Here is a 13,030-nt window from a genome sequence, read left to right on the forward strand (position 1 = left end):
AATACGTTCGTGTGAAAGGGCCTTATTTTGGTATTTTTATTTGGGTTTCGTGCCCGACCGTAGGGTCACAGAACACGCTTCATCCAATGACTGGCCGCCATGGACACAGGATTTCACTTCCGTTTTTTCCGCAGAATTTTCTTCCTGTCCCCATTCCCCGGGAATCTTGTCCTAGGATGATGGGGGTCATTAGGTCAGTTACTTTGCCCTAAACTGTAAGCACTAGAGCACTGGGGTAACTACCTAGTCTCTTGTTTCATCTTACTCGGTCCCTGGGATTTATTCATATTTCTGGAGTAAAGATACTAGAGGTAGGATTTTTCCGCCATACATTGCCACAGACAAAGATACTGCCGGATCTATAATTACCAATGTTATTTTTATTTATGTTTTAGTAAAATGACAATTTTCCTAAGGCCTGGCTCTCCCTGTGGGTGAGCACACAGCCCGGGTACAGTCGCCCCGTCGTGTGACATGAGGCGCCATCATTCTATCCACAAGACCTTGTTTTGAAGGCAGTCAGCCACCGCGCATGCGCCCTTCTCCCACCCTGCGTCACTGCCTATTGTCATCCCTCCCTCCTTAGGCTCTCTCCCGCCGTCCACACCTAGACAGCAGCAAAGCTCAGCGCGCCTGCGCGGCCCGCTGTCCCCGCCTTCTCTTCCCCCCCACCTCCCTTGGAGCCGGCCGGTCGCTCCCTCCTCCCCTACAGCGGTTGATATGACGTCACCGCGCTGCTGAGCTCCGTTTCGTTGACAGCGCGGCGGCGGCGGCTGCCCTGAGTGCCCGGCGGAAGGGACAGTGAGGAGAGGGAGGCGCCACATCTCGACTCGGCTTCTCCGCGGTGGAGGGTTTATCGCTGGAGGACTCTACGCTGCTCGCTGCAGGGTCTTGTTTGGCGCCCGGTGCCCCCCCCCCGTGCCCTGCCCATTCGTGCGGTTTTTTTCCCTCCTCTGAGATTTGGTGGTTGTGTACACACGAGGCCGCGGGTCCCCGCCCTTCTAAAGACCTTCGTGAGGAGGAGTCCCCGGGCCTCGCCGCCGCACTGTGTGCTCGGATGACTCCCCCGGTAAGTGTCCGCCTTCGTCTATGTACCGTGTGTGGTGGCCGTGGAGGACGGGGGCGGCGGGCCGGGGCTGCTCCTGACGATGTGGCGGCTCCTGCTGCAGCTGCCGCCTCCTCCCTCCTTCATCTTCTTCTCTCTCCCTCTCAAAATGGCGGCCAGCCGTTACTGCTTCCACCCCGCAGGGGGCTGCTGGGAAGGAGCTGGGGGGCTCCCGCTATGCACAGGGGGTGGGCAGCATGTCATACTGCCACATCTGCCTGCACCGGGCGTAGGGCACCTCCCGATGGCGCTGCCCATGGTGACAGGACACTGCTGGTACATGGTACATCAGGTTATGTGATGGGGGCACCTACTGTACAACCGTATATATCCCTGTATTGTGCCACCATATGTCAGCCCTTCCCTGGTCATAAACGCCTCATATCTGTAGCTTTATCATATCAGTGGCACCTGCTGTACTGTGCTGCGGTATATGCCGGTGCCATGGCTTGGGATCAGGCCTGGCAATGACTCTGCTTATTGAAGCAGGAGGTGATGTGCTCACTGCAGTATTACATAGGTTATGTAGGATTTATATAGATCTGGGTGCGGGCCTATAGATGACCTCTGGCCCAGTGTATGGGATGGGGACTTGTCATGATCTATCAAACCTGAGCTGGGTGATGACTTTTAGGAAGTGCCACCCCTATGTCATCGGAGGATCTATGGGGGGGGAGGGGGGTGTCTGCTACCCGTTGCTGTCATCTGGCAGGGGCTTGCAGTCATCCACACTGTTGCTTGCACTAGAGATGTCAGAGGCGGGGAGTGGGAGATGGCTGAATCATGGCTAGGTGTGTGTAGCTGTGCACACCCTTGTTTTATACATTGCTTCTATCATCTGTGCGCGGGGATGATGCTGTGGGAATACCTTACTGCACCATAGGCGGGTGATGTCCTCCAACGTATTAAGAATACATTACATAAACCAGGGTAGAAAGATTAGAAGGGCAGCTGCTTGTTTGTGGGATGACAGGGATGGATGCTGAGCACAGACTGGGTGGAGTAAGGAGGCTGACATGGTCCTGGTGCACCCATATAGAGCCCATGTCACTTGTATATAGATCAGAGACTACATGATTATAAGGATATTGTTCATTGGGATATCATTTCATCCCACTTGTTGAATTTAACTGTAATTTGGGATATTGCAGTACCAGTCCATATATACACGGGAGGCACCTGTCATTGCACATATATCTGTGAACTTTGCTGTTAGTTTTAGTGCCTGGATTTGTTGGATGATATGGAGACTTGCCGGGCGTCCCGTGGACTTTATGACAATGCTTTCGTTTGCGCATGTGACGTGTGCCCTCTTTTGTGAGTTGTCTGTACAAAGGTGGCATTCTGCTAAGGCGGATTGTCTTCTGCCTGTCCCTGCATCTCTTATTGTGCCATGTCTGTGAGTTGTGGGCAGGAGTGATGTGCCTCCTGTGTACGTTCCAGGGCTCTGCAGCACCATGTGACAATGACATGCCATTGTTGCGGCTTCATTTAAGAATTCCCATGGAATTTTCTTCCCTTTGTTTTGCCCGCTGCTCTTATATGTTCTAGATGGAGGGCAGCTTTTTGCGGGTGTCACATCTGGCTGGTGCCCGCTTGGCTTGTTTTGAAGCCCTCATTCTTTGTCTTATGGCTTGCCACTCCTACAATGCAGTGCTTATCCAAGGCTCTGAAACTTCTCTATTGCATCATTCTGGGGCCGGATGGATGCTTAGTACTGTCAGGCACATTTTGATTTTTGTCATTTTTAAGTTTCTTCAGTTGTTCCTCTAGGTTGCTGTTAGACAGAGATTTTATTTTTCCCAGACACAAAGGAAGTTTGACACCTGCTTGAAGCATGTGTAGTGTGATGTTATGCCTCAGAGTTGGCTTTGTTTAGCATCTGAGCTGGCGGGTATCTAGTAATCTAATCTGTGTGACATTTCTAGTATCTAGGAAATGCACCTTTTTAACAGTAGCTAGGTAGCTGTTTACTTATCGACCTATTTAGGTACTTATATTTAACACCAAAGTGTGTTTTTATTTTGTTTCCTTCCTTTTTTTTCTTTGCTTCCTCTCCTTAGGGTTGTAATTTTTATATGTTGTCAAATTACTTTGTAATAGCCAAATGTGCTACGGAAAGTCACCCAAGAAAATCTGGCAATCTATATAGCAGTCGTCTTACGGGTTATATATCAAGGCTAAAGTGCTTGGATCATTCCTTGTAAATTTAGTGACAACCACAATAACTTATTCTAATTTCTTAGTCTGTCTACTGTTTTCTGCTGCACACCATATTCAAGCTAAAATATGGGAATTTTTTTGCTTCTTTTGCTAGTTGGTAAGTTGAAAAAGAGTTTGCTGCACTGGGGATGGTCCACATTCTACCAGACTTAGTTTTAAAGGCCGCATTCACATACAGCATTTCAATTGTGTTTTGCAGCTCAAATGCAACATGGAGGGGTATGGCCCGATCACGCTGAAACGCAAGCTATTGGGAATTAGCACCATGGGGGAGATTTATCAGAAGTCTCTTGGGTAAATCTGTTCAAGTTTCCTATAGAAGCCAATCACAGCTCAGATTTAATCTTCTAAACAGATGTGGGAAAGTGAAAGCTGAGCTCTGATTGGTTGCCAAGCTAGACAGTTGGTGGAAGGGTCACCCGTGGTTCCTCACTATGGTCAGCGGTAATGCTCGCCTGACGTCATGGAGCCGAAAGCAGTTGGTATCACGCTCATAGTGCTGGCGAGAATCTAATTACATCTGCAGTTCCCATTCTCTTCTGTGCAGGCTGCAATAGTAAGGCGAACACTTAGCCAACTGCAGATAGGCCATCAATTATAATTCCTTGCCAACTCCTTTAAACCAGCTATTGGTGGATATAATTGCACAGATTGATGCCAGGGACCGACATTGTAGTTTTTAATTTCTTTTCAATGGACAGGCATAGATTTGCCAAATGTATTGAAGTGTGCGCTTAATTCATGTGTATTTACTCAAGTTTAGGCTTCCTTTAGACGACCTTTCTGTGGACGTATATATATTGCAGCTGGAAATACATCAGCATTGATGGCTATGGCGACCCAGTGGCCACGTGTGGCACCGAACCATGGGAAAAATAGAGCATACTGTATTTCCAGTGGAGAGGGGTGGGGTGAGCAGCGCTGATTCCTCCTCCTCTCCAGCGCAACGACGTGTGCTTGCTCGGGCTATAGCCAGGCGAGCACACCTTAATGTGAATGCACCCCCTTATATTGTATTAACCGTTGCCTGCAGTACCTGCACGTCCTTTTTCCCGGGTATGGAGCGGTACAGTGCCGCATGTGTGCAGCACCATGCCGCTCCCGTAGGGTGCCGTGCTCCTATTGCCGTCTATGGGGGACATATATCAGCCGTATATACGTCGGCCGTAGATACGTCCCCCTTGCGGCAGTGTGAATATAGCCTAAAAGTATTGGATTCAAAAGTTAGCAGTGGAGTTTGTCTGTACAGGTGCTTAAACTGATCTCTGTGCACAGGCTGAGGAACAACTTGTAGTTCAGCACATTTATCACCTTTAGTACCTGAATGCCTATGTTACAGGTTGTATATTTGAATCCATGGCCTCCTTCCTTCTAAAATCAACTTTTTAAATTATGCTAATGAGCATGAAAGACTCTGGGGGGCATTACCAGAGTCTCTATGTGCTGCATCTTCACTGGATATTACACTGTCCCTCCCCTTTTTCCTTATGCCTGATGTATTCTCACTGCAGCAGAGGAGGTTTCAGCGCACAGTTCACAGTACAGTACTCTTGCACAGTGTAACAGCCTGTGAAGCGGCAGCATTAAGGCTTACTTGTAACACCACCCATTGCCTTTCTGGCTTATTAGTATAATTCTAAGTTTATTTTAGAAGGAAGGAGGACATGGATAACATATGTAAGAATCATCCTAGTGCTTGCATCTATGAGTAAGTGCCCTGGTTTATCCCTCTTCTTTTTGATTTTAGGTTTTCTTTTAATCAAAAAGCCAGGTATAATATCACCACTTGCAGGTTCTTAAAATTATCATTAATTAAGGCGCTGCTGACACCTCTTTGTAAATACGAAACCTCCCATAAAAGACAAATTCTAGAAGATTTTTTTTCTTCCTAGAAATGTGTCCTGGCCGAATAATTCTGCTTGAATAAATTAATACCATGGTGTTACCATTCCCCTTGTCGGGGAGGTGTGTCTCTACACAATGAAACCATGCAATACTTGCCTGCAGTGATGGGGAAACACCTTATTGACAAGGGCAGTTATAGTCTCTCATCAGTGTAGTCACATCTAATTGACAAGAATTAAAGCCTTTGATACTCAATCTACGTGCAAGGTAGATTTATCAGTGCACGTGTACTGAAAAGGCAGAGCGCAAAAGATCTCGGAAGGTTCCCTACATATAATTTTGTTCATGTAGACCAACTTGAGAAAAAGGCCTTTCTTCATTTTAAGGGCCAAAATATGACTGCAATCGGCTTGTGAGTATAGGACCACATGGTGGCAGGGGAATTTCAAAGATACCATGCGATATGACTTTAAAAAAGAAAATTGCAATACATAGAAAATACTGCAAAAATATAACACAGAAAAACAGTATAATGGAACACTATGCTAGGGAACAGGACTAAAAGCATCATAATTATATTTTATGCCAGAACTGCTGTAAAACCTCCGGACAACGCCTACATTCTGAGAACATGGTTGCGGTTCAGGGCTGCTGTTCCACAGGGAAGAAGGGACTCCTCAAGTCATAATACTTCACTAAGGTAGTTGGAGCTTGTCTATGAAATCAGGCCACCACACAGTGTGGGATTCATGTACAAATTAAGGCTGGATTCACACTGCTGTTGCCCGCCGTACCGTAGCACGGCGGGCATACGGCAGCGCACGGGGAGAGGAGGAGGTGAGCACTGCTCCCACCACATCTCTCCATAGGGATCTATGGCACACAGCGCCATATGCCACGAAAAGGTAAGACATGCACCCTACCGCTCCCGTAGGGTGCCATGCGCCCATTGCGGTCTATGGGGTACGTATATCGGCCCTATATATACGTCCCCCATACGGCAGTGTGAATGTAGCCTAAGGTTGGGTATTTTGGGTCCTAAGGGTGTGTAACATACCTTTTTGGCTATAATGAGGTGCAGTGAGTTTACTTTACATTGAGTGTGGCTTTATCTGACTATAATAGCTCATCACACAGCTCTAATTTTCCTCCTTAAAGAGCCTCTATTAGATGGGAACAGAAGTATTTAGTAGTTCTTGTTGGGGGTGAGGGGCTCCTGTGTGTGTGTGGCCAGTTTCATAAGAAAGTGGGACATTATCATCAAGTCACATATTGAAACACAATGAAGTCTGGATGCAGGGTAGCAATATGATTTTCCTTACTTTAAATTGGGGTTGGCCTATCATTATAGGTAATAGTTTTGACATTCTATAACAACTTCCTTCTATTAAATGGTTTGCATTGATGATCTTGTAAATGAAGAGATTTCTGTTATGCAATTTTTTTTCATTTATTGGGAAAATCCAGTGACCCACCGTCAAACTCTAATGGTTATATAGGTGTCATCAGAATTTCACGTTGTCACCTAATGACAAGTTCCCAAAGACTTTTAATACTTATTCCCCATCTGCTTTTGCTGGCATGGAGCCAGTTGTACTTTTATGTGTTTTATGAGTGGGTGGAACCAATAATGTTATTGCTAAAGCAGATTGGGAATTGGTATTAACCATTGGGAGTCTCATTAGGTGAAAGTGTTTTGATCCTGATGACAGGCACTTTTTAAGCGTTTTTTTTTTTTTTAAATATACGTTTTTTTTTTTCTCCTGAGATACTCACTCATGTTGCCAGTTTCTATCTTCATTGATCATGTCTGAATGTCTGGCACGTGATCATTGAGACAAGAGATTGGCTCACACATCACATGCATTATGTACGTCACATGATGATTGGAGACTGCAGCGCTGACACTGGAATTGGAGGATCTGTCAGGAGAAGTAAGAATCTTATTTTTAAGATACCCTCTGGGTTTTCCGATAAAATGAAATGTTTCAAACTTTGTCTAAGCAGGTTTAGGGATCCTGACTTGCCAGTATCAAAAAAAGAAGTTCCATGAACCTTTACAAAACATAAGTTACTGGAGTTGAGCCTCATCAGGGACACATGCCGTGTAGAAGAAGCAGAGGGGGCAGTACAAGATCCAGGCTACAATCAGCTGTGAAATGTCTGTAAAGAAGCTTTATTGAAAATTCTTGTTCCCATTACAGCACAACATTTTGAAAATCCAATTGTCAATGTGACAAAAAAATTGTCCTAAACTACAATTATAAAATTTACCAGTTCTGACTTAAATACAAATTCAACTTAAGAACAAACCTAAAAAATCTATACTGTCCGTAACCTGTGGACTGCCTGTACTGTCAAATAGCTTATTGGCAATGGTGCCCATAGACCAACCCTCAGTGATTATATTATTTACCCGTCTTGTGTATCACATATCATAAAAATAAGGACTATGTATGGTTTTGTAATACATACAATAGCAATGCATAAACCAAACATTTTAAGTGGATACATTGTTTCTGCAGTGAATTGCTTCCCAGCAACAGGCTGCAAACTGAGATTCCAAGTCAGAACAAGCTTATCTGTTGCTAAGGGGAAGACAGAGTTATGTGATATATATGTGTAGGGCCATGTTAACTACCAAGGAAATCGGTGTACTGTAGAAATTGGTGTACTGTACAATGTATCCATTGGGCTTCATTCACCTCACAGATGGCAGTTCTGTCTATTCCACACCAATGGTCTGGTAAGTGCAGAAACCCTATTTGTGGTGGTTTTTTTCTTAGTTTATTTAACTAATTTACTTAAAAATATGGCATTTCTGCCATAAAGCATAACTACAGTCTACATGGGAATCCATGGGAGTTATCATTAGAACGGCTCCGCGTCTGCCTCTGGAGCTCCACTGCCCATCAGATTTATTAACCCCTTCCCGCCGCAGCCCTTTTTAGTTTTTGCGTTTTCATTTTTAACTTCCCACATTCAAAAATCTAACTTTTTTTATTTTTCCATGTACAGAGCTGTGTGGCGGCTTATTTTCTGCATAACAAATTGCACTTCAAAATGGTGGTATTTAATATTCCATGCCGTGTACTGGGAGGCGGGAAAAATTCCAAATGCAGTGAAATTGGTAAAAAAAAAAAAAAAAAACACATTTGTGCAGTTTTCTTGTGGGCTTGGATATTTTTTTTTTTTTTTAAATGGCAAAGTGCCATTTTCGACTTTAGGCACGATTTTCCGTTACGTGGTTAAACTCAGTGAAAAACCGTTATCATATATTGATCAGGCATTTTCGGACGTGGCGATACCTAATGTGTTTATGATTTTTACTGTTTATTTATATTTGTCAGTTCTAGGGAAAGGTTTTTTTTTTTTTTTTAACTTTTTTAATTTTTCTATTTTTCATTCTCCCTTGGGTACGTTAACCCTAGGGTGTCTGTACGATCCTATCATATACTGCCATACTACATTATGGCAGTATATGGGGATTTTACTTCTCATACATTACAATATGCTGATAGCACATTGTAATAAATGGGTGAACTCGAAGTAGCTTCGGGTCATCGCGAGACCCGATGCTACCATGGCGACGGATCACTGCTGCCCGATGACCTCACGGGGAGCGGCGATCCTCGGAAAGATGGCAGCGCGTGGGGCCGGCAGCTTTGCTGTCGGCGATCAGCAGGAAAACACCCGCGATTGGTGCAGCAAAGACTTACCAGCTATGGAGAGGACTCGGCCCGCGAGCCCTCTCCATGCACTGGGGCTCGGCATGTGACATACTAATACGTCACATGCCGGTAAGGGGTTAAAGTGACGTGGGCCCTTTAAATAAATCTCTCAGTAGTGCCCAGGATTTTATTTAAATAATCGAAAGTTTGATAAATACTTCAGGGAGTGCACAGCAATAATTTTTAAAAATTTTTATTTTTCTGCAATTTATTTAAAAAATAAAAAAAATCACAACTCATAATTTCGGCTTTGCACATTGTTAAACTAGTTCCATGTTTAAGCCACTAGTTTTAAGTAACCGGGAAATCCCAGTTGCAATTTTTTTTTTTTAAATGCCAAAATGTCCTGAACATCCTAAGATAAATGCCCTCTAATATGCTTATAAAGTGGCATACGTGGTGAACCCTCATCTGGAGTTATAGATGAGGGAAGTAGCCAAAACCTACCCCCGCACATCCCTTTTTGACAGCAAACCATGGCTTTCTTGGGCGAATTTGTGGCTTGTCAACAGTATTTCACCATCGGAGTCTGAGATATACGGTTGCACTACATTTGCATCCCTTATTTGCAGTGGGTTGCTAAGTAACAATCATATGACTTAATTGACTATTACCATCATGGTTATACCATTATTAACTATATGCCTAGTTTGCGGCCTTCCAAAAAAAACAAAAATCATAAGGCTAGTTAATGAAGTCCTATAATTGCTACCTACAAAGAAGGTCCTGAAATGTATTGGAACCCTGTGTTTTTTACAGCCACATTGACTTTGGACTGACTGAGCTTCTATACGGCCTAGAATAGGACCTTCCCGGAGACTTTCCTCAGGGTAACTAAGCTCAGACGGGGAGAGGAATCCTCGGTTGTGTGTATGTGATACAGCTGTAAGAAACTGAGCTTTTTCACTTGAGGGAATAAATTGTGCATGTGAAGCTGTCGACCAGTAAGTGGTCCAGAAAGTGTTACTTTTGGCCACAGGTTGACTCTTATATAATGTCAGGCTTCATTGACTAAATCGGTAGCTGGGAGCCTTAGTAAAATCAAACTTTACATAGTTTTCACTTTTTCAAAAATCACAAAAATATCTCATGGATCCATTTTTATTCCTAATCAGCTTTTTTCAAATTTCACCCCCTGCTCACTGAGCTGTCAGACTACTGTATATAGATACTTTCTGCAGAGGTGAAGGGCCAGTCATGTGTCACAGGAGGAAATTCCCCAGCCAGCAGCTTTGAGATCACGGCAAAATCATCAGACATTAGAACTGCTAATAAATGAGTCTCTTAATAACCAATAGCTGTGTAAGTCCTCATGTATTGACAATGGACTACAGATTTCTGCAAAGTTTGTGATGCTTCATGGTGCTTGATGTGCCTTGATGAATATGTCCCAAAAATGGCTTTTTAGCTTACTTTTTGCACTTATATTCAAGGTGCTCACTCTTTGAAACTTTTTTTTTATGGCTGGTGGGAGGGGATTGTTGTGTACACTGATGGCGTTATAAATCCCACCAGCAACAGATGCACCACATTTAGGCTTCACACATTTTGCCTGCAATAAGGCATGTGTTCTCAGTTGTTGTGATGCATTTGAAAAGAGGAGATTTGCCTTATTACATTACTGTTAACGTTGCATTTCCAAAACGAATGTTAATGTAATGTTAATGAATAGTTAACACATGTGTAAATGCAATGTTGACATCAATGTAATTGGGCAAATCTCAGCTGCTCTGAGGCATTTGGCAAACGCAGACAAAGCCGCACCCACCGGGGCGACCCGACCGCATCGGCATTTCTATGGAAACGCCTGCAATCGGGAACAAGCCACCGGTATTTAGCGTTAATTTAATGCAAAACACCGGCTGCTCGTTCCCGGTGGGTGCGGCTTCGTCTGCATTTGCAAACGCAGACAGAGCGGTACGTGTGGCACCAGCCTTAAGGTAAACCTATAAACACCAGTAAGCCTAGAAAAGCATCATACATATAAAGTAACATACACAAAAGGACACACAAAGCCTACTTGAAGGTTTTTATTTTATGAAGGGATTGAAGCAGATGAGAAGAGTTATACTGATTTGTTTGTGTTTAGCTTCTCCTACTCTGCACTATGCTGCTCGCATATTAGGGTGATGCCACGCATGGCGTTTTGAACCAGTTTTTGGTCCGTTTTTTTGTAGTCTGTCAAAAACCGCATGTGGTTTTTGAAAATTCTTCCGTTTTTGACCAGGTTTAATTAAGATCATTAAAAAAACTTTTTGACAGGTTTTACCAATTGACTGCTTAAAAACGGACCAAAAATGGGCTCAAAACGCCATGTGTTGCATTGCCTTTAGACTGTGGGGCCAAATTAGTTCAGAATAGCTGTGCACTACAACATGAAATCTACGTTAGCTAGGAACGGGAGATTTGGCGATCATTTACCAGAGCTTCTTGGTGCAATGATAATATGTTGGTAATGAAAGTGCAGAAGGTGGTCAAAGTTTTTGTTTAGTAAAGTGGCAAAATTTGTGAGGAGCATTCAAATCATAACAAATCAGGTTCCCAGATCTTAATTGGAGAGTTTCCCTGCTGTCGCACTTTCACGTCACACCCACATTCCTTTAGCCTCGAAGTTTTGGTTGCGGTCCATGATGCGGGCGCCATCTTAAAATGTATTCTCTGTTACAATGCCTTTAGGAAAATAAGACAAGTAAAATGACAGGATTTGATCTATCAGCTATGTTTACCTTAACACTGTCACCAATCAGTTTGTATTTTTATTTTACAGCGTTGTTGAATCTGAGCGTGCTGCCACACATTGCGTTCTTAGACTGTTTTAAAGCATGCGTTTTCAGTCCGTTTATTAAAAACAAAAAAGCCTGCCTTTGGCTGATTTGAACCTGTTTATCTATTTTTAGAAGTGTGGGCAGCTCTGAAGCCTATTAAAACCAGCCAAATGCATCCGTTTAACAGTCGATGGCTGCCCTTAGGCAACTTAAGGGTGATGCCACACATGACGTTTTTAGCATGCGTTTTCAGTCCCTTTAAAACCGCATCCGTTTTTTTACTGTTTACCATGCGTTTGGCTGCTTGCACCCTGTTTATCTATTAAGATAATTGGGGAAAAAAGGTAAAAAAAAACCCTGCTTTTTTAAATGGACTGAAAATGCATGCTAAAAAAGCCATGTGTGGCATCACCCTTAGGGTGAAGACACACGTGTATTTGGGCCGTTTTTAGTTAGTGCCTTTTCACATCGTTAAAAACGCGTGCGTTTTTGTCAGTTTTTTCCGAAATTGCGCAATTAAAAATGGACAAAACCGTATGCATTTTCCAAAAACTGATGCGTTTTTAAAAAAACGGATGCTTTTTTTTTTAACGCATGCGTTTTTAACGATGTGAAAACGGCCTAAAAACGCCACGTGTGTCTTCACCCTTAGGCTACATTCACACACATGTATGAGGGACGTACACTCACCGGCCACTTTATTAGGTACACCATGCTAGTAACGGGTTGGACCCCCTTTTGCCTTCAGAACTGCCTCAATTCTTCGTGGCATAGATTCAACAAGGTGCTAGAAGCATTCCTCAGAGATTTTGGTCCATATTGACATGATGGCATCACACAGTTGCCGCAGATTTGTCGGCTGCACATCCATGATGCGAATCTCCCGTTCCACCACATCCCAAAGATGCTCTATTGGATTGAGGTCTGGTGACTGTGGAGGCCATTTGAGTACAGTGAACTCATTGTCATGTTCAAGAAACCAGTCTGAGATGATTCCAGCTTTATGACATGGCGCATTATCCTGCTGAAAGTAGCCATCAGATGTTGGGTACATTGTGGTCATAAAGGGATGGACATGGTCAGCAACAATACTCAGTTAGGCTGTGGCGTTGCAACCATGCTCAATTGGTACCAAGGGGCCCAAAGAGTGCCAAGAAAATATTCCCCACACCATGACACCGCCACCACCAGCCTGAACCATTGATACAAGGCAGGATGGATCCATGCTTTCATGTTGTTGACGCAAAATTCTGACCCTACCATCCGAATGTCGCAGCAGAAATCGAGACTCATCAGACCAGGCAACGTTTTTCCAATCTTCTACTGTCCAATTTCAATGAGCTTGTGCAAATTGTAGCCTC

At 43.8% G+C, this 13,030-nt stretch overlaps 1 protein-coding gene across 1 annotated transcript in view; it reads left to right on the top strand.

The window, feature by feature from the left end:
- The first annotated feature begins 625 nt into the window (after window positions 1–625).
- PAFAH1B1 (platelet activating factor acetylhydrolase 1b regulatory subunit 1) overlaps window positions 626–13,030 on the top strand; it is a 46,364-nt gene continuing 33,959 nt past the window's right edge. Inside the window, exon 1 of the mRNA XM_072138194.1 lies at window positions 626–1,069. The gene's annotated coding sequence lies outside the window, so the exon portion shown is untranslated. The remainder of the gene's footprint in view (window positions 1,070–13,030) is intronic.

The sequence above is a fragment of the Engystomops pustulosus genome, chromosome 2, assembly GCF_040894005.1.
Source record: "Engystomops pustulosus chromosome 2, aEngPut4.maternal, whole genome shotgun sequence".
NCBI lineage: Eukaryota > Metazoa > Chordata > Amphibia > Anura > Leptodactylidae > Engystomops > Engystomops pustulosus.